The 27,208-nt window shown below is 32.9% G+C and overlaps 1 pseudogene; it reads right to left on the bottom strand.

The window, feature by feature from the left end:
* Nucleotides 1-20,792: 20,792 nt before the first annotated feature.
* On the bottom strand, nucleotides 20,793-21,155 carry LOC114103638 (replication protein A 14 kDa subunit pseudogene; annotated as a pseudogene).
* Between the last annotated feature and the right edge of the window lie 6,053 nt (nucleotides 21,156-27,208).

The raw sequence follows: 27,208 nt of genomic DNA, 5'->3' as shown, positions 1-27,208 counted from the left end.
TATTTTTCCCCTTCCCCTCACTTCCTCTTGTATGTACTTTTGTATAACTCTGAGGGTCTCCTTCCATTTCCATGCATTTTCCCTTCTCTCTCCCTTTCCCTCCCATCTCTCATCCCTGTTTAATGTTAATCTTCTTCTCATGCTCTTCGACCCTACTCTGTTCTTAGTTACTCTCCTTATATCAAAGAAGACATTTGGCATTTGTTTTTTAGGGATTGGCTAGCTTCACTTAGCATAATCTGCTCTAATGCCATCCATTTCCCTGTAAATTCTATGATTTTGTCATTTTTTAATGCAGAGTAATACTCCATTGTGTATAAATGCCACATTTTTTTTATCCATTCATCCATTGAAGGGCATCTAGGTTGGTTCCACAGTCTAGCTATTGTGAATTGTGCTGCTATGAACATCGATGTAGCAGTGTCCCTGTAGCATGCTCTTTTTAGGTCTTTAGAGAATAGACCGAGAAGGGGAATAGCTGGGTCAAATGGTGGCTCCATTCCCAGCTTTCCAAGAAATCTCCATACTGCCTTCCAAATTGGCTGCACCAATTTGCAGTCCCACCAGCAATGTACAAGTGTACCCTTTTCCCCACATCCTCGCCAGCACTTGTTGTTGTTTGACTTCATAATGGCTGCCAATCTAACTGGAGTGAGATGGTATCTTAGGGTGGTTTTGATTTGCATTTCTTTGACTGCTAGAGATCGTTTTTTGAATATTTCTCTTGGCTGTAGGGTGTGCTTATGTTTAATTTTTATAAGCAATGATATATTATTTTCCAAAGTGCATAGAGCAGTTCATATTCCTACCACTAGTATGTAAGAATTACTGTTGCTACATATTTTTACCAAAATGAATATTTATAGACCTGATAATTTTAGATATTCTGGAGTATATGTGGTAGTTTCCCATTGTGATTTTTCTCAGTTACTAAATGACATAACCTAGTAAAAATTAACATTTCTGGTTTCTGATATATACCCTATAGTCAAGAGCTTAATGCACCAATCCTGTAAAATTAATGTAACATTGCTAAATTTTAAAATCTCATATTTCCAGTGAAACAGACATATATAAAAAGAAAATACAGTTTCAAATGCTCCCTTTATTATGCCTTAAATTTTTATTATGTAGTTGTAGTTTATGCAAATATGGAATTACCTGAAAAAAAATATTGTTTTCAGGGAAGAGAGAATTACATGATTAGAGAGAGTGAGAGAGATAAGATTGAGAGAAATTTTAAAAATATTTTCTTTTATTATGGACATTCATTTATTAACAACAAAATTTTCCTGAGAGAAATGGTGATGCACAAAAGACACTTCTTCAAATTGTGTTTGTCAATAAAAGCTTTAAATAAATGAGATCTAGAGAGAATGAAGCTTACCTGTGTAAATGGTTTTATAAGGTAATATATATCTGCATTAGTGAGGGTTCTCCAGAAAAGAAAACTTACAGGACATATTGACTTATCTCTTGCTCTCTCTCTTTCTGTATTATTTCTATTAGCTATCATCTATTTGTCAATCAAGATTTATAGAAATTTATTATAAGGAAATGTTCATGTAATTGTGAATTTCTATTATTAGGAATTGATTCTATTTAAAGATATCTAGTATAAGGAATTGAGATATGGAAGCCAAACATTTTCACAATCTGCTACCTACAAGCTGGAGACAAAAGAAAGCCAATGCTAAAATTCCAGTCCAAGCCAAAGGCCCTAGGAGCAGAGAAACCAGTGGTGTAAGTCCTAACAGAACTGCAGGAGAAAATAAACATTCCTGCTCCATCAGTCAGGGAGAAGTAGTTCCCTCCTACTCTTTTGTTATATTTAGGCTTTCAACTACCTGTACAATTTCCACCCACATTGCGATGAACACACCCACATTGCGATGAACAACCCTACTCAGTCTACTGATTTAAATGTTAATCTTATCTGGAAACACTTTCAGACATATCCAGAATAATGTTTAACCAAATATCTGGGTACCTTGTGGCCCAGGCAAGCAGACACATAAAATTAACCTTCAAAATATGCAAACATGAACAGGGATCACCTGCGCACCTTGTGCATGGGCATCATCTTGCTGTTATCCAGTTCTAATTCACAACTTTTGATGGTTAGCATACCTTGGTATGCTCTGTAGGATTTCTGTGCTCTAATTTGCTATCGTATGATATGTGCAGAGATGTGCATGTTTGGGGTTTTTCCCACATTTCTGAGGTCTAGTGAAATTGCCATAAATTATTTTTAAAACACTTTTTAAAATATCTTGTTTTTATATCAACACAAGTAAAACACCAGAAGTTAAAACACATTTCCAAGTAAGCAGTTGATTATGTTAGAAAATGGTAATTCGAGCATTTAACTAACAGTAATGCATAAATTACACTGGAGACTCCCATCATTCATCCCTCCAAACAAGGGGAAAAAAGCTAATTGTATTGTGATTAAAGGTCCTGTGTTAAGAAAAACTATTAAAAATTATGCAATTTTTACAAAGAAAAATTCACATTTTTTGTAAACATTGACATGTTTACAAGCATTAAATGTAAGAGACTATGTTGCTGTAAGAGCTGCTGACAATCAAATGTTGTCTTAATTTTATTTAACACTACTTTTAAAAAGAGACAATTGGTCATGCTCTCTTCTTTAATTGTTACCAGAGCCAAAGTGAAATCTATGCCCCTGTACAAATGCACTGGAATTAATCACACATTGTATTTATGCACACAACCATCAGTATGGTTTATGAGGAGAGAAGAAAGAAGAGGAAGACAAAACATAATAATTTGTTCTTAAACTTATAAAATCTCTATAGCAGAAATTGTACAGTTATGTGTTCCCTTTAAAAACACACATAGTAAAAATAGAGGGTATTTAGTAAATACCTATAAATGCAAGTTACAATACTGGAATAATGTCATTTCCAAATTGATATAAAATTAACAAAATTTTATAAAATGAGTCAATGGCAAAGTATAGAACCATTGCAAACTACAAGTGAATATTTCTCATATTAATCTCTTACATGAGTTGAAAATTATTTTCTTTAACATTAAAATACCTTGAGGGCTGGGATTGTGGTTCGGTGGTAGAGCATTTGCCTAGCACATGTGAGGCCCTGGGTTCAATCCTAAGCATCACATAAAAATAAATAAATAATATAAAGATATTGTGTCCAAGTACAACTAAAAAAAATAAATATTTTTTTAAAAATGAATAAAATACCATGAATAAAATGCATAATGTATTTGTTGTACATCTTTGAATCTTTTTCTAATATGCTTATTCACAGTCACACATACACAGAGAGAGAGAGAGAGAGAGAGAGAGAGAGAGAGGGAACACTCATAGTGCCATTCGTACCTATGAAGGGGCCAGCAAAACCTAGGTGTAGGTTCCATGTTAATGCTGAGAATGGCTTGTGCTCTCCACCCATCTTACTCAGCAGAAAGGTACATTTTTCATCTCATTGAATGGAGTTTTATATAATATATAACTGCGGAAAACCAAAATTTCAGGTCTTATCTTGCTCCTCCTTGGATATTCATGAAATAGTAGGCACATGGTTATTATTTTGACTTGGATAGGTCAGGGGTGGCTTATAAAATCGCCAAATGTCATTATCAATACATCATGTGATTATCATTATCACTATGAATTGCAGGAAATATTATTTTCTCCTAGGGCACTATGAAAAAAACACCAGCTGTTACTTATTATCTCAGGAATGCTGTGCACAGGGTAGAGATGCAGAGCTTTTCATTGTCACAAAGGGGAAAACAATGGTTGTTTGCCCTTTATGGTAGGAAGAACAATGTCAATGTTGAATCCATAGTGAAAAGACAACATTTTGGGAAAACAAACTTTATGAATATTTTGTTTTACAATACTTGCCTAATTAAAATTATGTGGTATTTTGAGGTATAATTCAGGTTGTCCACCTTGAAAGAATCCTATTTTCAGTGCTGAAGTGAGTTGGCTTTCCTTTGAAGTCCATGCCATAAATTTGACCTGCATGAGGTAACCTGGAGTTTCACAGGACAGGTCCTAATCTCGAAGATATGCCTGTGGTCCTCTGGAACCAGGTGACATATAGTCACTATATATTGCCTAACATATTTTAGTGAAACAGACAATGTACAGGAAGAATAAAATATAACCAAGTCACAGTCACAGTCCCTACAGAGATGAACACACCAATTTTCTTATAATCCCTTAATTGCTTTTCTTTTTTGAAATGATTTATCATACACATATTGCTTCCCAGAAAACTATATTTGAGTTTTTATTCTGTCTTTGAATTTTACAACTTGAATCATATGGTATGTGTTGTTTTATTCTTTGCTTTTTTCCATGCAAAACCATGGAAATCTCTGAGAGTCATTCATGTTTATGTAAGTAGTTGGAGTCCCTCCTAGTACTTAATTTACAAACAGACAATAATATGTTTATACTTTCAACTTTTGATGAACCTTTTTTTAAAATTTCCCTTCTTTTTGACTGTCATGAGAATTCGTTTACGTATAAACAAATATGAATTGATTCTTTCTAAGAGGTGATTACTAGGTCTTAACTCTTTATATTCAGATTTCTTAGATAACTGACAATCTTCCATCTGGCAGGTGCCAATTTAAATTTCCCTTGGCAGAATATGGAAGTTTCTGTTGTTCTACTCTCATTATGTGGTGTTTTCTGACTTTTGAATTTTGGCCATTGTCTCATGATTAACTGTTCCTCAATGTGGTTTTAAATAATCATTCTTGTGATACTAAATATTTCTTATTCAGGTACATTTAAATATCATGAGATCATAATGATCCTAAAATATCTTCTAGTTATTATAACTTTAACTTAACAATGAAGTCTGCAATTCATTTATGGCTAATTGTTATGAATGATATAGGAGTCAAAAATTTTTAACACATTGGAAACCCATTGTCTAACCAACATCTATTGGTATGGCCATTATACCTCCTGCTCATGAGTTTTATCTCTGCCAAATACCAAGAGGATGAAGTTCTTCAAAATATCTACAATTATATTTAAACTAAATGACAAGGTTCTTACCATCATTGGTTACCATAAAAATGTAAATAAAAACTACAATTAACTACCATAATAGGCCCACCGATTGGCTAAACTTTAAAAGACCAACAGGAGCATCACAGAGGATGTAGAATAACCAGAACTCAATCAAGTACACTATTTTAGGAAGTGAAAATGATCCATCCACATAGATCACTATTTGGCAGCACACTATAAGCTTGAAAATATGTTATCTGGGGCCTAGGTCTTAGTATCTAAGGTATAGATTAAGATATCAACACTTTATTGGGATGATGAAGGTCATGGTCAGCCGAAGAGCAGCAAGGGAAAGAAAAATCCATGCAATGTAGTATAGTAATTTCACTGCCTGTGGCTTCACAATTAGTGTAGGTGACAAGGAAGAACTAACCTCAGAAAAGTCTATAGGATGTAAAAATATGAGGGAAATTATCTGCTCTGAGTTCCACTAGTGTTGGCTCACATAAAAGGGAGATAAGTTATAATTTTTGGTTCAGGCCCTTTAAATTTTAATTCAGTAATGATTTCTGCATTTAATGATAATAGATTTAGTGCTATTTTAAGTTTCGGGCTAGTACAAATAATCCTGCTTTGATTATTGCTGCACATATATTTTGTGCAGGCATGTATGCAATTCTGTTGGTTTTATGCCTACCAGTAAAACTTCTGTGGCGTAAGGTATGTTTATGATTGAACACAGATTTAGGCACCTCTTAAAATACTTTCAAATGCCTCCTTATTTCTGTGACATTTAGAGTGCCTTACTAATACAGTGCTGTTAATCTTGTCGGACTTCTAGTCTACAGATGAAAGTACTTTAATCAAGTGTTATCTATTAACATATTTATAATATTTTTCTTTATTTTAATGTGTCAAATTACATTAATAAAATTACAAGTGTAAAGTTAACCTTACTTTTCCTGAAATAAATTAACTCACTTCTAATATGTCATGTTTTAATATAGTACTGGATTTCTTTTATTAATTTAAAAAGAGTTTTGCACTTACACTTATAAATGAGATTAGTCTCTAATATATATTTTTCATGTCTTTTAGATTTACATGTTGAAGTCATGCTGAACTCTCAGAAATTCTACCATTTTTTCCTATTCTCTGGAGAAATTGATAAAATATTTGTTATAATTGATAAAATATTAGTATTATTATTCCTTAAAAATTTAGTAGACTTTATCATTGGACTCATTTTGGATTGGTAGTTTCCTTAAGGTTTTAAAATAATATTTAATTTCTTTAATATTTAAATTTTCTTTTTGGCTCAGTTTTAATAAATTGTATTTTTATCCAATACTATGAATTTCACCTAATTTTTCAAATTTTCTTGCATAAATTTGCTGATAATATTCTCTTAATCATTTTTCAATATTCTGTAGTCTATTGTGATCTTATCTTTTTATTACTGATATTGGTTATATTTATCTTCATAAATTCCTTATTTTTTCCAGGGACTTTCATTAATCACAGTTGTTTTAATGAAATATTAAATAGCATATGGAAAATAGTTACTTTTCAGCCTCTTTGAATTATTCTAGAATTATTGGCATGCATCATTCTACAAAGAAAAATGATCATTTTATTCTTGTTTTCTGAAATAACAAAAAGTTTTACACCCACATTTTTTTTTTCTGCTTGAAACCTGTAATAAAGTGTTTCTCCAAGGAGCCTTGGATTCTCTTAAATGCAAAAATTTTTACTATCTGATATCTTGTTGTTCTCATCATTATTGGGCCACCATTGCTTCTAAGCACTTTTAGCAGAAAGAGCCAAAGTATAGTTAAAATCCATGTATTTAGGGGATGGGCTGTAGCTCAGTGGTAGAGTGCCTGTCTGGCATGGGTTCAATCCTCAGCACCACATAAAAATAAATAAAATTATCATGTCCATCTACAACTAAAAAAATATTTTTTAAAAATTCATGTATTTATAATCACACCTTGAGTTCAACCTAACACTATTCCTTTCTCCCTCATTTTCCCATTGTATGTTTTTTAAATCCCTTTGTAAAAACAACAGCTATCAAGAAACCAATAATTTTATTCCTTAATTGTACTTTAGAATACCCACAAAATAGTTTCAGATTTATACCCGAAAAAAGTTATGACAATTAAACCATGTAAATTTTATGACTTTTCTGTAGGTTTTTTGGCTTTGTTTCTCTTTTCAGAATTTTCTTGCATACCCATGGTATGTTTATGTAGTCAGATCATCTCTAGAATAAATTTAACTAATTCTAGAAAAAAACAAAAGCAACAGTTTTTATATGATTATACCATGTCTTTCTCTGAAGGGAGATGTCTTTCCAATGTGAGTACTTTCACTTCTCTTCTTTGTTTATACATTGTAAATAAACTGTTAAAATAGTTAAAAAAGTGATGAGGGCAATCATCCTTGAATTGTTTCCGATCTTAGAAACGACTGACTATGTGTTTATTTTGTTAAATTTTAAGAATGATAGTGGGTGTAGTTTTCTTCACATTTGCCACAACAAATTACCACAAATTTAACAGAGTTAAAAAATATATATTAAGATTATCTAGTACAAGGATCTAAAGTTCACGTCACGTTTAGCCAAAATCAGGGTGTTAGTAGGGCCATGTTCCTTTCTGGAAGTGTTAACTAGGCAAAGGTTTCCTTGGTTCTTCTCTTTCCAAAGGGAAGTTTTCAATCAAGATAGAGGTTTATGTTCTAAAATGGAAGTACTCGCTCATGGAGCAGACCACCTCTGAGAGAAAAAGAGTCCCCCATTTTCTGGCTGTAGGCTTTTATGGCCTGCTTCGAATCTTCCCATCCCATGAATTACTTCTTTTGTATGGTTACTGTGGTTTCCTGCCATGATTTAGTGAGTCTGCACCAATTTTGCCATGTTGGAAATTTTTACAGCATAGACTGTATCCATTTTCTTCAGATTGACTGATAGCTGTCTAACCACAAGAAAAGTCAGAGCATTTTAATAGCCAGTTGGGTGCCACCAAGGGGCAAAACCTGAATTTCCTTTCCCTACTTCCCTTTCTCATATCTATCTAGCTACCTAGTTTCTAACAGAAACTCTAAGGTAGGAGCTATTTCCATGTTCATTTTGAAGTTTGTTGACAAACTTCACAAACATTCTCTGCTTTTAAGGGCTCATGTGATTCCATTAGAATCCAGATGATAGGATAATCCCACCACATCAAGGTTCTTTTCCATAATGAAAATGACAGATGCAGATGATTTCAAAAGTGAACCATAAAAATAAAGAGGAATAATGCCAAATCACAGTGTCTTTCCGAAAATGGAGGAAGACATGATTTTTTTAGCTGATCATGACATCAGCATTCTTTATGGAATGATATTGATCTATTTTATAGAGGTTTTCAAATTTACTGGTGAAAGTTGCTTAATAGTACTTGATTATTTTAGTGTCTGGGATATGTAGCAATTTTCTGTCTTCCATTACTAATATTGGTAACTTATAAGTTCCTTTCCCATCTTTCTCATACTTAGTCTAAGAGCTTAATAATTTAATCAAAATTTTCAAAAAATAGTGTTTGGATTGTTAATTTTCTTTATCATTGCAATAATTTCTTGTTTTAATTTAAACTTTTTTCTTATACTTACTTTTGTTATCTGTGACACTAGGGGAAGTGGCTAGGATACAATGGCTACTATTCCAGAAATATTTGAGCCAAACTGGTAGAAAAATAGGTTTCATTCAGAGTCGGCTTTGAAGGAAGATCAAAGACACATATTGTTTCAAAAGTTCCATCTTTGAAATCTCTGAAGGCAAGCACAGCTTTCAAAGGAGAAGAAACAAAAGGAGACAAAAACCGGGAAGTGTATGACTGGAGATTTAGTTACCTGTGCTACACAGGTGCGTGGAGGGGGAAAGGTCCACTTCCAGCCCCCTTGGCACCTTCCAGGTATATTAGTGTATTATTTGACAATAGAAAATTTAAAATTTTATTTTAATGTTTGAGAAATTATTAGCCACTTGTTTGCCTCATGTCTGAATTATGGAAGCTAAATTCTTCAAAATAATATCAAATTATAGTGGACCTCATTGCTTTTAAAAGAAACAATTGAGTGGAAAGCCTCCATCAATATCCCCCAAAATAGGTTGTTGGCTTTTGAGCTAGGAACATTAACATATTTATTGTATAGAAGAATTACCACCAATTTCTAATCTATTGAGTGTTTTAAACATGAATAACTTTTAAATTTTTAAAGGCCTCTTCAAGTTCTATGGAGATAATTGTACTATTTTTATCCTAGATGAAATTAATATGATGAATTATGTTAATGCTTTCCTATTATTGAACCAGTTTTACATTCATGGAATAAATTCCTCCTTATCTTGGTATGTTATTTTTTTAGTAGACTGTTAAATTCTGTTTGCAGATATTTTAATCAGGAATTTTATGATGCTATACAAATGCTTGATTGACAATGAGATTTCTATTTTGCTATCATTATCACATTGGAACATCATTGTTTTACTTGCTTCATGTCAAGCTGAATTTTCTTCATCTCCTCAATTCTGAAAATTTTTATGTGTCCTTGGATTTGTAGTATTCTTGTTTAAAAAAATTCTGGGCTTGTTGACTTTTTAATGGAAGTGAGATAGGAATTTGGTGATACAATAGAGAGAAAGAACTACTGTGTCTCAAAGGAAATGCCCATGAGCCATTGAAATAAGATAGGACCCATGAACAGTGACAACTGACCCAGCCCACAACACTGACAAATGTTCTTATATGCAATATGAGGATGATTCTCAAGCCCAGGGAACACCGGTGTAAAATTTTATGAAACTGCTTTTGACTTCACCTGTCCTTCTATATATATTTACACACCACACCAATATGCTGCTGTCATTCTCAAAAGATTACCCCTATCTTCCCTTTAATATGTATTGATTTTTCTAAGTAAACTTCTGTCTATGCCTTTGACTGGCACATGCTGAAATTATTTTCCCTCTCATTTGTCAAGAATCCTGGTGATCCTGAGTTGAATTTCCCTTCTCTCCAAGAACTCCTTGCATGCATCTTCAGAGACATCTCTTTTCCCTTGACAGAAGTACTTGAATAATAATCTCTTTTTTTTTGTAGAAATTATTTCATCTAAGAAGACTTAATTGTAGCATACTAAAGTTTTCTACAAGTTTATCCATTTTATTTAAATTTCCAAATGTATTTTCAAAAAAATATCTGAATTAATCTGTTATTAAAATATTCCCCATGTCTGAATCATGATTTTCCACTACCATGCCAACACTTGAATATCTATTTTACCCTTTCTGTGTATCTACTGGTTGGTTTATCTATAGTTGTTGAAAATTTAAAGATCATTATTATAATTTATTAACTCTGCCAAATTTCCTTTTCCTCCATAGTTTCTCATTTGTCTTTATTATTTTCTTTTTTACTTTACTCTTTTCTTTTGCCCCCAGTGATTTGGAATTGAGCATTTAATTCCCTTATTTTCATTCTTCCTCAGATATCACTGTAGTTCTCTAATTAAGGTTATTAATTTCCTTTGAGGCTTCTTTGTTATTATTTCACTCAGTCTGATTTCTAGGGTACTTTTGTCATTTTAAGAAAATTTGAAAGTTTAAATTATACATCAAAAATTCACTAATAAAATTTTCAAATACATGCGACTTTAAACACTTTGTCATTGTTGATTTTACTGCTTAAGATAACTATATATTTCTACCTTCATTGAATTTATGACTTTTTTTTCCAGAGTGGGAATTGAACCCAGGAATGCTTTACCACTGAGCTACTTCCCCAGCCATTTTTTCCATTTTTTAAAATTCTGAGACAGGGTCTTGCTAATGTGTTTATGACCTTGCTAAGTTGTTGAGGCTGACCTTGAATTTGCCATCCTCTGTCTCAGCCTCCTTAGTGGGTAAGATTACAGATATGTACATATAGCTTCTCTTCTACATTAATGAACTATCAAAAAATGTGTGCTCTGTTGAAATGCTGAGATTTGGGATGGGGGTTATTTATATTATTGAGATAGGAAGAAAACATACATATGATCATTGTTTTTCAGGGCGTTTTGTTTTGTCCCAGGGATTGAACTCTATTACCAAGCCACATCCTCAGTACTTCTTATTTTTTTGTTTTGAGACAGGGTCTCACTAAGTTACTCAGGACCTCGATAAACTGCTGAGGCTGGCTTTGATTTGCAGTCCTCCTTCCTCAGCCTCCCAAGCTGCTGGGATTATAGATAAGACATGTGTCATTATGCCTGGCCCCTATTTTACAGATTTTCATGTCTTACTTTTCAGTTGTTGTTGGCATCTGTTCTCTAGTTACATTTTGGATTGAAATTCCAATTTTCCTTGTTCATTTACCACTCTATGTTCTATAATTTCCACTGTATGAAATGTATACTCCATGTTATGTTTTGAACATAGTTGTCCCCCCCAAAGTTCCTGTGTTAATGAAGGAATGTTTGGAGTTAAGTTATTGGATTTGTGGAGGTATAATGTAATCAATCCATCCTAGTTTGAATGGACTGACCGGATGGCAACTGTAGGCAAGTGGAGTGTGTCTGGATGAGGCAAGTCCCTGAGATGTCTCTTGGAAAGGTTCATCTTCCCTGGGTCACCCTACATCACAATGTGCTTCCTGGCTGTCATGAGGGGAGCAGCTTTCCTCTCCCTTCACCACAGACTTGGGCCTTGATGTGCTGTCTCACACTGGGCCCAAAGCATTGGAGTCTAAATGGCCTAAATCTCTGAAATTGTGAGACATTAATAAATTGTCCCTCCCCTAAATTGTCCTTGGCAGATATTGTGATCACAGAGACACAAATTGACTAAAACACTGTGTTATCTGATGCAAGGGTGTTTATAGCTACCTTTATCATCAGTGAAAATTCTATCCTTTATAAAGTAGAACATTCTTTGAAGTCCCCAAGGTTCCACTTTTCCCTTTTCTATATTATGTCAAACATTTTCTAATTGTTTGTCATAATTTCTGTAAAACTATCCGTCCCAATTTAATTATTGTCCGTCAATATGTGCTTGGTGGGTCTTATAAATAACATTGGTTATTTGAGCCAATTATACTTTTTTAATATGTGAGTTAAGCAAATTGATATTTATGAAAATAACCAACATAATTATCTTCAACTATATCATAATATATTAGATCACTAAATATACTGTGTACTAAACTATGTTTATCATAATTTTTTCTTCATGTGGTTTGCTCTCATTTAAATTTTATTTCCTTTTGGTTATGTGAAACTTCAAATAGAAGACTTTAATAACACCTTTAATAATACACTCAACTGTTTTTTATTTTCAGTGTCTAGTGTTTGTTTAATCATCTTTAAATAATATTCTTGGCTGTCATCTATATCCTATCATAAATTAATAGCCTTATAAACATTTTTTATCTCTTACTCTTTTTCTCCCATTTTAAGATGATATTTCTACTTAATCAAATAATGAAATATTTATATACTATTTTTCCACCCAAGACCTGCTTTTAATAAATCCTAGATTTACCGTGAAGCTTAGTACTATTAATGTCACCTTCTCTCATCAGACATTTCTTGGTGGATGAAGCATGTATTTATTAGATTCTTTAGGAAGTTTACTTAAAAACACTTCCCTGGCATTAGGGAAATGCAAATTAAAACCACACTGAGATAAGACTACTTATATCTTAGAGTGGATTTTAAAAAATGAAACTGCTGAGCTCTGACATGGATGTGGAATAATTTTTAAACACTGAAAATGGAATTGCAAAATGGTGCAGCTGCTTCGGAACAAAGTTTGGCAGTTACTTAGAAAGTGAAATGTACACTTATTATATAACCCTGCAATCACACTCCTAGCCATTTATATAAGAGAAATAAAAGCCAATGTTGAGATACAATAACCTGTCTTGGCTACTTTTTTGCACTTTATTCCCATATAAAATTGCATCTTGTTATCAATTTTAATCAACTTAAATCAATCCAAAGAGAATTGATAAACTGATAATATTGAAACTTCATCAAAAGTAGAGATTTTCAAGATATTACACTGATTATCATTGGCATATTAGTACAAAATTGACATTTATTTTGTCCTTTCATTTAACAAACTTACAAACTATCAGTATCTTCTAATAATATATAGAGTTGGTTTTTTTTTTTAATTTTTGGTAAACAGAGGTATGTCATCTAAAAACCAGATAATTGAATCAAGGATTAATTTTGTTTCAAGCTGTGCTTCAGATCCCCTGAGTCCTATTTAAAAAAAAAAAAAAAAAAAAAAAAAACTTTAACTTCATTATGGCCCCAGTTTAATGGTAGATGATGATTCCAGGGCCTCTCCTGCTCTATTGAGAACAATTTTTGCCTTATTAGATTTATAAATGGTTTAACAGCTATGCTAAGCTTGTCAAATTCTTATATTCTCTCCTGGAAGAAGAAGTCAACAATCAACACTGGTACTGTGAGCCATTTCTCAGGAAAACAGGGCCCCAAATGCTAGATTTTCCAGCTCTTGAGTATCTCAGGCTAATATCTAATATCTCATGCAAAGTATTCAGCATTCAGTTAAATCAATATTACTGATCATGGCACTTATAGAAATTATACATTACCAGAAAGGATGCAGTAAAAAGATCCGTGTATTCCATCCATGCTATTGCCAAATTTCAATAATAAATCAAATCATAAGAAAACATGAGAAACAGAAAACATTCTGCAAAATTATTGGCCTTTAATCTTCAAAATTGTCAGAGTGAAACAATCCTTTACATGCCTTTAAAATGATCTTGATACCCTTACTCTGGAATTTCTGCATGTAAAAGGTAAGACAGAGATTGCTGGTTCTGAAATCACACCATCCTTTACATCCTGAAGAAATCCTTTAAGTTTATTCAGTGGTACACTCTGAAACTATCTGGGTCAAAAAGGAAAATTTATTCATCATATGTACTTTGTGGGCTTGTAGGTGGAGCTATCTGGTAGAGCACACACTAAGCATTTTGAAGGCCCTGGGTTCAATCCCCAGAACCACAAAAAATAATTGTAAAAACAATAAATAGCTTATCAATAAGTAATTAGTCAAATGTTTTTTTATTTAAATATATTCACAAGGCAGAAAGGGAAAATATGGCCATTTGTTGAGGTCTTTAATTAATGTTTATTAGAAGCAAGCCTAATCAGAATTATCAGCTTCTCTACAAGTTTTCTGCCTCACAATAAATTAGACCATACACATATATCTAACTCACTCTAAGGGATAGTCATCCCTATGCACACACCAGCATCTGGCATATACCAAATTGATTTCTTGTTTTGGGTTAGAGAGGAATCTAATATCTGGCTACCTCTCCAAACATAAAAAATTTTGAAATATACCAAGGAAATTCCCTAGGGTTAATTATGTCAATACAATAGCTCTCATTGGAGGTGATATTTTCACATAAATATAAAATTCAATCCAAACTACTTCTAGTAGTGCTGGAGGATATAGGAAGTGTTATAAATAATTTGGGACATTTACATGAATATGAAATTCTGTAGAGCATGTAAGATGATCAAAGTCAGTTCTCAGATAATGAAAAATTGACAGCATAGGGAATTTGGCAGTTATGATGCTGAAGTGTGTACATCACTATTGTGTCATTTTAAAAATATTGCCAATAATTTTTATATTGTGAAACAAATGGGTATTGGTCCCTGTGATTCTAAAAACATTTACTTCCATCTGTTTTTTTTTTTTTTTTCTTGACAGAGTTTCTTAACTCCTAAATGGCTAGTTAGGTCAGTATTAGGTTAAATGTGTCAGGTAATCAATAAACTGATATCTATAAAAAGTGAATTTCTTCTAAATACTATCATACAAATATCATAAGCATTATATCTTCAAAATAAAGGACCCAATCAGTTGAACAATTGTATTTTTCAGCTCAATATCAGAAACAGTCTTTAATCCACAGGAACTCCTAATTTGATAATTCTTCCTGAGAAGCATTCTCTCAAATGAAATAAAAAGTTATTTTTACTTAATATTTCTCATATTAAAGTTGTAAAAGTTTAAAGAAATATACACATAGAAAAATTTCACATTGATATTTTGTTGACAAATAATATTGCAAGGATTGTAAAATAACTTGTAGGGAGGCAATTTTTATTGCAAAATAAAATTTTCGCTATGCAGAGAATTCAAAGTGCCAACAACATAATGTAAGTAATCCTACCTTCCAGACACAATTAATAGGAGCATTTGTTAGAGACATATGTACCTGTTTTAAGATATTACCTTGAAAAAATATACTTTAAATTTATTGCCTCCTCATATTGATGACTTATTTTTGTCATAATTCATTATCATTCTACTTCCTAGGAATATTGGTATTTATAAAATGAGGTGTTTTCTGAGAAATTTTATCCCACCAATCCACTCACTATTCCCTGACCTGGAAGGGAACAATGATTTGGGGAGTGTAGGGAACTGCAGGTCATCAGAACTGAGGGCAAGATCAGATTTAACCTGATGCCCTATGTGTCATTGAGAAATTATTGTTTGCTTATACATTCCAAATAAAAAAAGAAATCATAACTTACTTAGTAAACTAGCCAAAAATTTTAAGAAAGGAAACCCAGAAAATAATACATAGTAGTAGAACAAATAACTTCCAATTTGTAATTTAAACCTATCACAGCTGTATTTCCAGCAAAAGAATGGGAGAAGAAATTTACACACAAACAAAATGTGGAAAAAAAAAATCTGTGATCAGTAGAACTGGCCTAAAGCAAATAATGAATGGTGTTTTCTGGCAGGAGAAATATTATCTTAGACGGAAAGTTCAAAAGACAGAAAAGAAGAAAAAGCAAAGAAATATACAAATATGTCTTTGTTGACCTTAAATTTGGGTTTCTACCCTCCTGTTCTAGTTTTATACCAGGATTTCCATTGGCAAATTTTCCTCAAATGCTCAAAAATATAACACCATATCCTCTTATTTCTTTCATGTGGAAAAATATCCATGTTTTCTCTAAGTCTTGAGAACTGTTACAACCGTATTTCCATAAGACTGGTGATATTCTATTAATATTATCAGCACTGTCGACAATAACCATTTTCAACATGTTGGCTGTTACTCTCCAGAGCTTCTTCTGGGAGGTGAGATATGATTGATTTTCCTATCTCACAGAGGGTTGTTATAACATGACAAATGGTTTGAGGATTTTCCAAGTCTATCTGTAGTATTTCCAATACAACTAGTATTGGAAAATACTGGAACTGAATTTTTAAACCTGTGACCAACTGGATAGAACCTTTTGTCAGAGCACTAAGTAATGCAAAAATGTATCTCCAATACCTACATATCAATCCTGTTTCATATTGAATATTGATATGTTCCTGGACTCTCACTCGTTCTAAAATTATACAGGGGGTTTACACATGTTAAATGTGTAGGCAACATGAGATACTTCTTTCTTCCAGGTGAAATTTTTTTCTCATCAAATATATGATTGTCCTGAACTAAAGGCAAGTTTCCCTCTACTTAATAGTAGAACAAGTTATGGGATTTAAAATGAAATTTGCATTTTAAACTATAAGGCTTTTGTGTTTGACCCACCATAGGTAGCTAATTATATTACAATATACCTCAGAGGTAAAAGGAGAATAATAAGAAAAAGGCAGCATTCTTTATTTAACATGATTTTAATTTCATTCCTCCATGGTATATTTTCCCCATTCAACAGAGATATCAAATTGATTACCATCTATGTCTTAAACATAAAGGCATCATCTAACAAACTTCACTTAAATTGATCTGTGTGGTTGTTAATTTCTCATCAAAGAATAGTAACTTCTCAAAGCAAAAGTGATAAACTGGTATGAGCTGATAATATTATCCTTTAAACTTTGCCAATAATAACTTCATTTATCTTTGGAAAAAAAATATAATGGTTAAAGTGTGTTTAATCTGCCTGATGTTGTAACTCTACAGAAGGATTTATTCCAGTCCATGTACATTAGGTAAAACACTGTTTTCTTACCTTGAAGAGGGAAGTGCATGTGTATTTTGAAAATACTAACACCCTTTGTCTTGTATGGAAACTTTCATTTACATTAGTAATCACAGAGTAAGACATAGAAAAGACATAAAGCTATATTATTGAATTTACAAAGGGAAATTAAATACAAAGTGCCAGTAAGAGTCTGAAAACCAGTAAGAATAAATAAATTTGCAGATAATGAAAAGTTTTCAAACACAGTGTGGCTTACAGTTTTCACAACACTGATGTAAAGTTCACAGGCCTTCACCTCTCATTTCCAATGTAGCAAGGGGTTCTGTACACTGCATATATACTTTATCAGCATGTTAATAATGCAAAATGGGGATAAACATATATTCACACCAATTTTTAAAGTACTTTAGTTCACAAAAGCCTATTTTAATGTATATTTCTTCTAGTTGTCATTATAAAACACTGCATTCTCTCCTGGGTTTTGAGATGTATATATATTTTTTCAACATTAACCAATATTTCAGTTATGAAATCAATATCCCTAGAGGCTTTGAGCATGACTTAAAGGACATATGGTCCATACAACCTTTATTCCATTATTATCTATATATTTTATCTTATTCAAAGATCAAGAAACAGAAATACCTATGTGGATTTGGGGGGTGGGAGTATGCTTTTATGCTTTCTTTGTATGCTACTTTTTCCAATTTGGGCATTATGTCCTCAATTTCCATAGAGAAACATATAAGAAACCTATAGACACCTAAAGTTTATATTTATTATTGGGATGCTGTTTTGGGTATTGTCTGCTGTACTCCAATTTTCTTCTTTTATAATGACTCAAGGGAGTAACTTCCCTTCAAACCTCTGTGTTCATTTCCTGAGAAAATGGTTTATTCTTCTCTTGAGGACATTCTTTATTTGCTCTTCCATCTATAACAATTATACAAGACTTTATAATATTCTTCACCTCATTATCCTTTACCATGAATTTCTTTCTGTTTTTAGCCCCATAACATACTGTAGTTATTTCTGTAGGTCACACTATATCTTTTTTAAAAAATTTTGACACACAGATAAAAAGTATAAAACATTATCACCTTTTTTATATTGATAGATGAATAAAGCAGAGACATTACTGAGCACATCCTGATGGTTGAAGCTACCATAATTAAAACTCAACTTAGACTCTCAAATATAGCCTGGATTCTATTTCTGCCTAGGAAGCTAGAAAGAGAGTCTGTATGATGCCAATGATAACAACAAGAAGAACAAAAATACAAAGCTGGATATGCTGCAAAATCACAACATATTTTGAAACCCTCAGAAGCTAAACTACAGTCCAACCCAGAAACCTGGTTTATGGAGAGGCAGTACTGCAGAGTGTAAAACCTGAGGCAAAACATGGAAGAAAAGAGTAGATGCGATTTGTATAGGAAGAAAGAAAGCAGTTACATTTTAACAAATTGCTATTTTCTGTCTCTTTGTCAGCATGATAGGAAATTCCGGAAACACAAAAGGAATTCACCCTCACTCACAGTCTCTTTTCCTTTGATCCTTCAGTGGGCACTCACAAGAATATTAGAAAGCAGATCTGTGATCCAGAGAAAGTCTCCTGTAATGAATAGCCAACCTTGTCAGAAGGCATGAAGCCGGTCCTCTCCGGCTCCCTTCTCCTATATGCAGCAAAAAACTTAAGCCTCAAGAGAAGAAACGGAAAATTTTGTCATGCTTAAGATTCAGAAAAAAGATCCATAGTTGATGGGAGATGATGAAAGAAAAATCACTTTACACATACAAAATGAACAGGAAATACTGTAACCCAAGACCTACTGCTGTTATAGGTTTAACATCGTCAGAAAGGTAGAAGCAGAAACCTGTCTCCCCAAAATGACCAGCCATCAATAACTGACAGAGTTGGTTTGCCCTTGGGAAGAGGGAAAGAAATGAGTCTCATCTTCAAGGAGAAGGCATACGGGGAATAATAAAATCTGTGGATGAGCCAGGACAACAAAGAATCCCCTACCTTCTAACAATGATTACGACAGCAACAGACTTCAAAACAAAAGCTGAACAAATCAAAAATCATCCACTCTTTTTAGATCTATCAGAGATAAGAGGTCACAGGGCAAACAGCTTTCCCAAACACTGCGTGAAATAGGTGAGTACAGAGAGGCATACTTCTCGGGACAGAAATCTATGAGCAGGAAGCATCTTTCTGTAACCCTGGGAACTCTCAAACTGTGATTCATGAATGGCTGGAGGCTCAGCATGGAGGATTTTGTAAATTGACGTCTGTATGAGAAATGAAGATAGGCCTCAACGGATGAATTGATGAACAAACTGGTATAGGCATACAAGGGAGTATTATTGGCCATAAAGAACATGAACTATCAAGATATCAAAAGTTATGAAGAAATCGTCAATGAATATTCTTAAGTAAAAGAACCAAATATTAATAGTCTACATACTGTATTATTACAAATATGTGGCATTCTAGCGAAGGCAAAACTGTGCAGGCATTAAAAATACCAGTAGTTGTCAGAGTTTTGAGGATGGAGACAGAAGGAAGGGACATAGGAGGAGCCCATGGATTGCTAGGCTGTGTAACACCTCTTGACACAGTTGTGACGGGTGTTATCACACATTTGTCAAAATCCCAGAAAGTACTACAAAAGAGTAAATTAATGTATGATTATTCTTCCACCCATTTTAACAAAAGTGTCACAGTAATTCTAATAATAGGGGAAACTTTATATATGTGTTTGTATGTGTGTGAGAAAGAGAGTGAAAGAGACATAGCAAATTCCTAATGCTTTCCATTTAATATTTGTTGAAAAATAAAACTGATCTAAAAATGGTCTATTCCAAAAAAGCAAAATAATTTTTAAAAAAACCATAAAGTCACAACAGTCTACTTTGGGATTCAGGATAAGATGATGAAGATTCCTTCTTTCTCATAGTCACATGGGGAAGATAAAAGCCAAGAATATAAAGGTTTAAAAAACCCTTCTGGAACCCCCAGCCCTCACTCAAAGTAAAATGTATAGTTGGAAAAATATGAAGCCTTTAGTGAGACAAAGATAGCCATAGGAAAGAGAAATCCTACCCATCTCAAAACCTTAGTACACACACACACACACACACACACACATTTACTGTTGTTTTAACACAAAAAGTTATGTCCAATTCGACATGAAAAACACTGTAGACATCATTTTTCTATGCACATGGCATCTGCAAGGAAGGCAAAGCAAGGAGAAAGGAAGGGAGGGAGAGAAGAAGGGTCAGAAGAAGGAAGGAAGAAATGAAGGAACAAAGGAAGGAGTAGGGGGAGAGAGGGAGGAAAACATCCTTTCGTTAACAAAGAAAATAGAACTATCAAGATTTAAAGATTACTTTCAGGAAAAACAATATTTTTGTATTAATTTTTTATTAATAAAATAGAAACTTAGACTCCTGACAACAGCTTTGATCTTATATCTTATCTGACCACATGCTGGAGTGGCAATATTTTATAAAAGGACTTGGGTGAGAACATTCAATAAATAAGTTTCAACAAAAATGCAGATTAGGATGTCTAAAGTTCAGTAAATGAAAAATTAAATGGAGCACATTAAATCTTAGGAATCATAGGAGTCTCTCCCTCAAACAAGTGGGGCCTCCTTTAATTATCTTCATCATAGCCACTTGCAATTACAAGAAAATTCATTAAGATCAATCACGTTGTGTAACCCCTTAGAGAAAAAAACTGTGGGAACTCATGGGTAATTTTCACAGCTTCATTATAAAGTCCAAGATGAAAAGGATTGTTTTCTTCTTTAAACTGGACATAAGATGCACACATGATGGTTGCTTTTGCCATTACTCTGCCAACTACTTCCATGATTCCAGCAATTTTTCAATCAAGAGGCTACATCAATTCAATGGTTTCATTTTTTCCTTCTCCATCTGAAAGAATAACCATCTTTCCAGTAGGGTAAATCTTTTCCAGCCTTCCTACGAAGCAGACAGGCCTGTCAATGAACTGAGCTAGCATGCTGGCATTGACGCGGGCCTTGGGCAACTCCATCAACTCAACCATCCAATATTTTAAATTTAGGACTAATTTATCAAAAAACATCTAGTGGAAGATTAGAAAACATGCCTAAAAATAATAAGTTTAAATTTCAGCAGATAAATGAAAGCTACAAAAATAATCTAATGGAAATGCTAGAAATAAAATATAGCATTAGAGATGAATATTTTTTCATAAACTTATGTGCAGATTCAAATTAAGAAAAAAATGTAAGTGAACTTGAAAACAGAATAAGAAAAATTACCTAAATTTAGAAAAATTAGGACTTAAAATAATTCACAAGTGGTAGACAATACAAAATATGTCCTAAAATATTTAGAGTATCAGAGGGAGAAGGTACAGAAGAAAAGAGGGATGAGGATTAAAACAATAAGTGAAACAAAAATGAAATCACAGATGTCAGAATTTCAGAGAATCCAAAGGGGAGAAAATTCTCCTAAAGGAGAATTCTTATATACATAGTATTTGAAGAGTAACAAGGCAAAGATGAAGAGAAATGCTTGGAGAGAGCAGGAGGAAGAAGACATATTATACACAGAAAGATGAAAAACAGACCATAGCTCTAGTTAGAAAGTATGTAAAATAAAAATTACAGTAACATCTTTGTAGTATTAAAAACAAACTTTTTTTTCTTTTTCTTTTTTTAATTAGTTGTTCAAAACATTACAAAGCTCTTGACATATCATATTTCATACATTTGATTCAAACAGATTATGAACTCCCATTTTTACCCCGTATACATATTGCAGATTCACATCAGTTACACATCCACTTTTTTACATACTGCCATACTAGTGTCTGTTGTATTCTGCTGCCCTTCCTATCTTCTACTATCCCCCCTCCCTTCCCCTCCACTCCCATCTTCTCTCTCTAACCCATCTACTGTAATTCATTTCTCTCTCTTGTTTTTTTCCCCTTTCCCCTTACTTCCTCTTATATGTAATTTTTGTATAACCCTGAGGGTCTCCTTCCTTTACCATGCAATTTCCCTTCTCTCTCTCTTTCCCTCCCCGCTCTCGTCCCTGTTTAATGGTGATCTTCTTCTCATGCTTTTCCTCCCTATTCTGTTCTTAGTTGCTCTCCTTATATCAAAGAAGACATTTGGCATTTGTTTTTTAGGGATTGGCTAGCTTCACTTAGCATAATCTCTTCTGATGCCATCCATTTCCCTGCAAATTCCATGATTTTGTCATTTTTTAGTGCAGAGTAATACTCCATTGTGTATAAATGCCACATTTTTTTATCCGTTCATCTATTGAAGGGCATCTGGGTTGGTTCCATAGTCTAGCTATTGTGAATTGTGCTGCTAGGAACATCGTTGTAGCAGTATCCCTATAATACGCTCTTTTAAGGTCTTTAGGGAATAGTCCAAGAAGGGGAATAGCTGGGTCAAATGGTGGTTTCATTCCCAGCTTCCCAAGGAATCTCCATACTGCTTTCCAAATTGGCTGCACCAATTTGCAGCCCCACCAGCAATGTACAAGTGTACCCTTTTCCCCACATCCTCGCCAGCACTTGTTGTTGTTTGACTTCATAATGGCTGCCAATCTTACTGGAGTGAGATGGTATCTTAGGGTGGTTTTGATTTGCATTTCTCTGACTGCTAGAGATGGTGAGCATTTTTTCATGTATTTGTTGATTGATTGCATGTCCTCCTCTGAGAAGTGTCTGTTCAGGTCCTTGGCAGGGCATGGTTGTGCAGGCTTGTAATCTCAGCAATTTGCGAGGCTGAGGCAGGCAAATTGCAAGTTCAAAGCCAACCTCACCAATTTAGGGAGGCACTAAGCAACTCAGTGAGATCCTCTATCTAAATAAAATATAAAATAGCACTGGGGATGTGGCTCTGTGGTTAAGTGCCTTCCGTTCAATCCCCAGTACCAAAAAAAACAAAAAACAAAAACCTATATTCGGTGTAACTATCTTTCAAAATAAGGGTGTCATAATATTTCCTAAACAAACAAACAAACAAAACAGAATACTTATTCCTGAAGAGCTGGAGAGTTGTTAAAGGAATTTCTTCAATCAAGAAGATAAAATATTTGACATGAACTTAGATCTACATAAAGAAGTGAATAGCTTCACACAAATTTTAAAGTAAATTTTTCTTCATTTTAATTTACTTAAAAGGTGGTTAATATTTAGTAAAAAATTAAGTAAACTACAAAGTCTTTACATTTTACATAAAAATAGTATAATAATTTTGAAGGTATATGATAAGTTACTAAAGTTTTATATTGTTAGCCTTAGGGGAAAACATCAAAAATTAGAGGAAAAATTAAATCATGGAAAACATTCCATTAATTCAAAGTCAGGCAGAAAAGGAGAAAAACTAGAATAGATAAAAACAAAACAAAAATCTAGCAAGGTAATAGACTTAAATACAATCCTATTAATATTTTCCTTAAGTATAAATGTTGTAAACATATCCATTAAATGCCAGATTTTTATACTTAATAAAAATGCAAAACTAAATTATATGCAATTAGTAGAAATTTCATTTAAATATTTTCACATAATGATTTTGTCATTATGTGACAGACCACTTTAAAAATGCACCATGTAAAAAGTCCATAATGCTAATGCTAAGCAAAGAAAGCCAGAGGGACAAGAGTTCAAAATAAGGAATATACATCGATAAAAAGAAATATATATCATGATGAATTGATACATTTCCCAAAAGAGCAAATAATCCCAAATGTGTGTCACATACATAACATGTTCAAAATATGTGAAGCCAAAATATATCAAAATTGAAAAGTTCTGTATACCTATCTATAATTAAAGTTGGATATTTGAACTCCACCGTTAGTCACTTTTCCATTACTATAATACCTATGTTGATCAACTTAAAAGGAGAAAGTACTCTTATTTTGCTTCATAATTCTGGAAGTTTCAGCCTATGGTTGGTTGATTCAATGCTTTTAGTCTTGTATCAAGACAGAATAATGTGGTAGGAGTACATTATGGAGAAAATTACTTGGCTTATGGGAACCAGGAAGAATATAGAAATAGAGAAGGAAGAACTAGGTTCTCAATATTCCCTTTAAGAGCATCCCTCACCAGACCTAACTTCCTCCATCAAAGAAGGAACCAGTCAACCATGGAATGAAACCTCCATAATTGTAAGAAAAAAAATCAGGGGAGAAAAATTCAAAGGGGAGAAAATTCTTATATGCCTAGTATTCAAAGAGTAAGGAGAGTAATAAAGATTTTTATTCCTCTAAGTTGTTTTTCTCACGTATTTTATTACAGCATGAAAAGCTGACTAAAACACACATGATTTTCAGTCTGCCATAGCCAACTGTGGTCTGAAAGGATATACTAATTCTTGTCTTGACTCTTTGAAGAGAAAGACCATGTATTAGTCAGCCTTTTCACCATTGTGACCAGAACAATTTTAAAAGAGGAAGAGTGTTTTTGGTGCTCCATTTCATAGGTCTCAGTCCATGGCCAGCTCCATTGTCTATGGCTGAAGTGAGACAGAACATCATGACATAAACATGAGGGGGAGGAAAGTAGCTCAGAAGATAACAATGAGGAAGCAGAGAGATCTCCCTTCACCATGGACAAAATATAAAGCCTGAAGACATGCCCCCAGTGACACACCTCCTCCAGCCACACCCTACCTATCTACTACCCCATTAATCCCTATCAGGAGCTTAATGCACTGATTAGGTTAAGACTTAACATCTCTCAATTATTTTACCTCTAAACTTTTTTACACTGTCTCACACATAAATTTTTGGTAGATACTTCATATCTTAACTATAACAGACCACTTTCACCTAACTTTAAGTGCTAAATATTGTTATAATTGTTTCATTTTATTATTGGCTAGTGTTATTAATCTCTGTTTTGAATACATAAATCAAACTTTACCATAGGTATGCATGTATAGCAAAAATGTAGTATATACAAGGTTCAGCATCATCTGTAGTTTTAAACATCCACTGAACACACTCCCCAAGAAAAAGAATGAACTACTGTAAGATGTGAAATATAGCTTGATTGTTGTGGTAGTTACTGTTATATCATTTGCCAGCATTCCAAGTTCTGTGCACTAAATAGGTTGAATTTATGAATGGGGGAAAATTATGTAAAGGCTAAATGAATGCAAATTATACCTCACTTAAAAATATAAGATGAAGTTTCACTAAATCTTTTATGCCATGGAACAGGCTAAGACTTTTGTATTCCAGAAAAAAAATTATACACACACACACACACACACACACACACACACACATATATATATATATATATATATATATATATATACATATGTATATATATATATATATATCACTATATATATAATTTTATAATTATATAATTGTATATATTATATATATATATATAATATTTTATATTATATATCCCTTTGTAAGAAATCCAATGAAAGAGGATCTACCTCTCTCAGTCATTGAGTATATGAACAATTAGAGACAGAAATGTTAGGAGTCTCATCTGTTGTGTCTGTAAATTCCTGTTTTTTTGTTTTTGTTTTTTAATTTTTATCATAAGGTGCAATGTTGTTTATGGATAAAAATCAGTTCTATTCTAAGGAAATGCTGAGTGTTTCTTTGCTCAGTAGAACTAGCTGAGCAAGACAACTTTAAATTTGATTTTTTTTTTTTCTTATTGGAAATGCTGAAAAAAATATTATGAAGTGTAAAGTGTTTCCAAAACACTGGAAGGAGGTGTTACCGTTTCAAAGTTAGGTGAGATTTTAAATTTTAAAAGCATGTTCACAATGCAATTTAGACCCTTTTTTAGAAGTTACCATCTATCTTTGTTGACTCTAGTATTTCATAAGGTTAAATATCTCTATTATGTTACTACAGAATTTATTTTATAAGAATGTCCATTGATAATATGATTTAAAATTAATAGAATTTTCTAGGGTATATTTAATTTTATTTTCTATCCTTTTTTTTTTTTTAACCATGATTAATGAGGGCAAAATTTTAGAAATTTAACAACTTAGTGACCAAATCAGCAATGATAAAACAGTGTATTTTCTTTGGAGTGTTCTAAAAGTATAAATTTGACGTAATTTTATTAGTGAATCTTCTATGTTTCATTAAAATATAATAATTGTGAACCCTATCATCCTTTTTTTTTAAATAAAGACTCAAAGTGAGTTCCTTTATTTTTTTTTAATATTTATTTTTCAGTTTTCGGCGGGCACAACATCTTTGTTTGTATGTGGTGCTGAGGATCGAACCCGGGCCGCACGCATACCAGGAAAGCGCGCTACTGCTTGAGCCACATCCCCAGCCCCCCTATCATCCTTCTAGTTATATATCATTTAACTATAACAAGATTCAAGAAAAAGGAGCTCCAACTCTAAAATGGGTGATTTTGAACAGTTCATGGTTTAAGATCAACAGTGAAAATGTTAGCAGCTCCTGATTCTATTAGTAATGCTTTGATAATTCTTAAGGCATTGTTATGTGGATGGACTTTTCTCACATAACTTTAAAGGATGTGTCTATTAAGGAAAAGGTATTCCTAATAAGAATCAAGTCTACTTTCAATTATCTCATCTTACTTAAACTTTTAGAAAACTTACCAAATATTTCTCTTTGTTCGTTTCTAACTCTACACTCTGTGTTATTACCTGTTTGAAATAAATATATTTTACATTTACAGGTTATGTATTTTTAATCTTTAAATTTTATTTGTGTATCAAAATATTGGATTTTCAATTTAGAAGAAATTTTTAATAGGACAATTGAGAAAACCATAAGAAAATATTTATTTGTATCCCACAACCAAAAATACCCAAATTTTAATTTCCCTCCTCTTTTCATGTATGGCACTTGCATAATTTGAATCTTTCTAACTCTTCTAGTATTTGAAGTGATTTATTAATCAGATTACTTCTATATTATCACATAATATGGAGAAGAATCATTAAAATGCATTTTCTAGCTCTGTAGGGATATGTGTGGTCAAGCAAAATCATAATCAAGGTACACTGAGGCAGAATTTAGCTTTACTATTAAAAGTGCTATTACAAGAAATACCTTTGCATCTAAAACTCAATTTTCAAT

Source organism: Marmota flaviventris, chromosome 1 (genome assembly GCF_047511675.1).
Source record: "Marmota flaviventris isolate mMarFla1 chromosome 1, mMarFla1.hap1, whole genome shotgun sequence".
NCBI lineage: Eukaryota > Metazoa > Chordata > Mammalia > Rodentia > Sciuridae > Marmota > Marmota flaviventris.
This window is presented reverse-complemented; position numbering and strand designations above follow the sequence as displayed.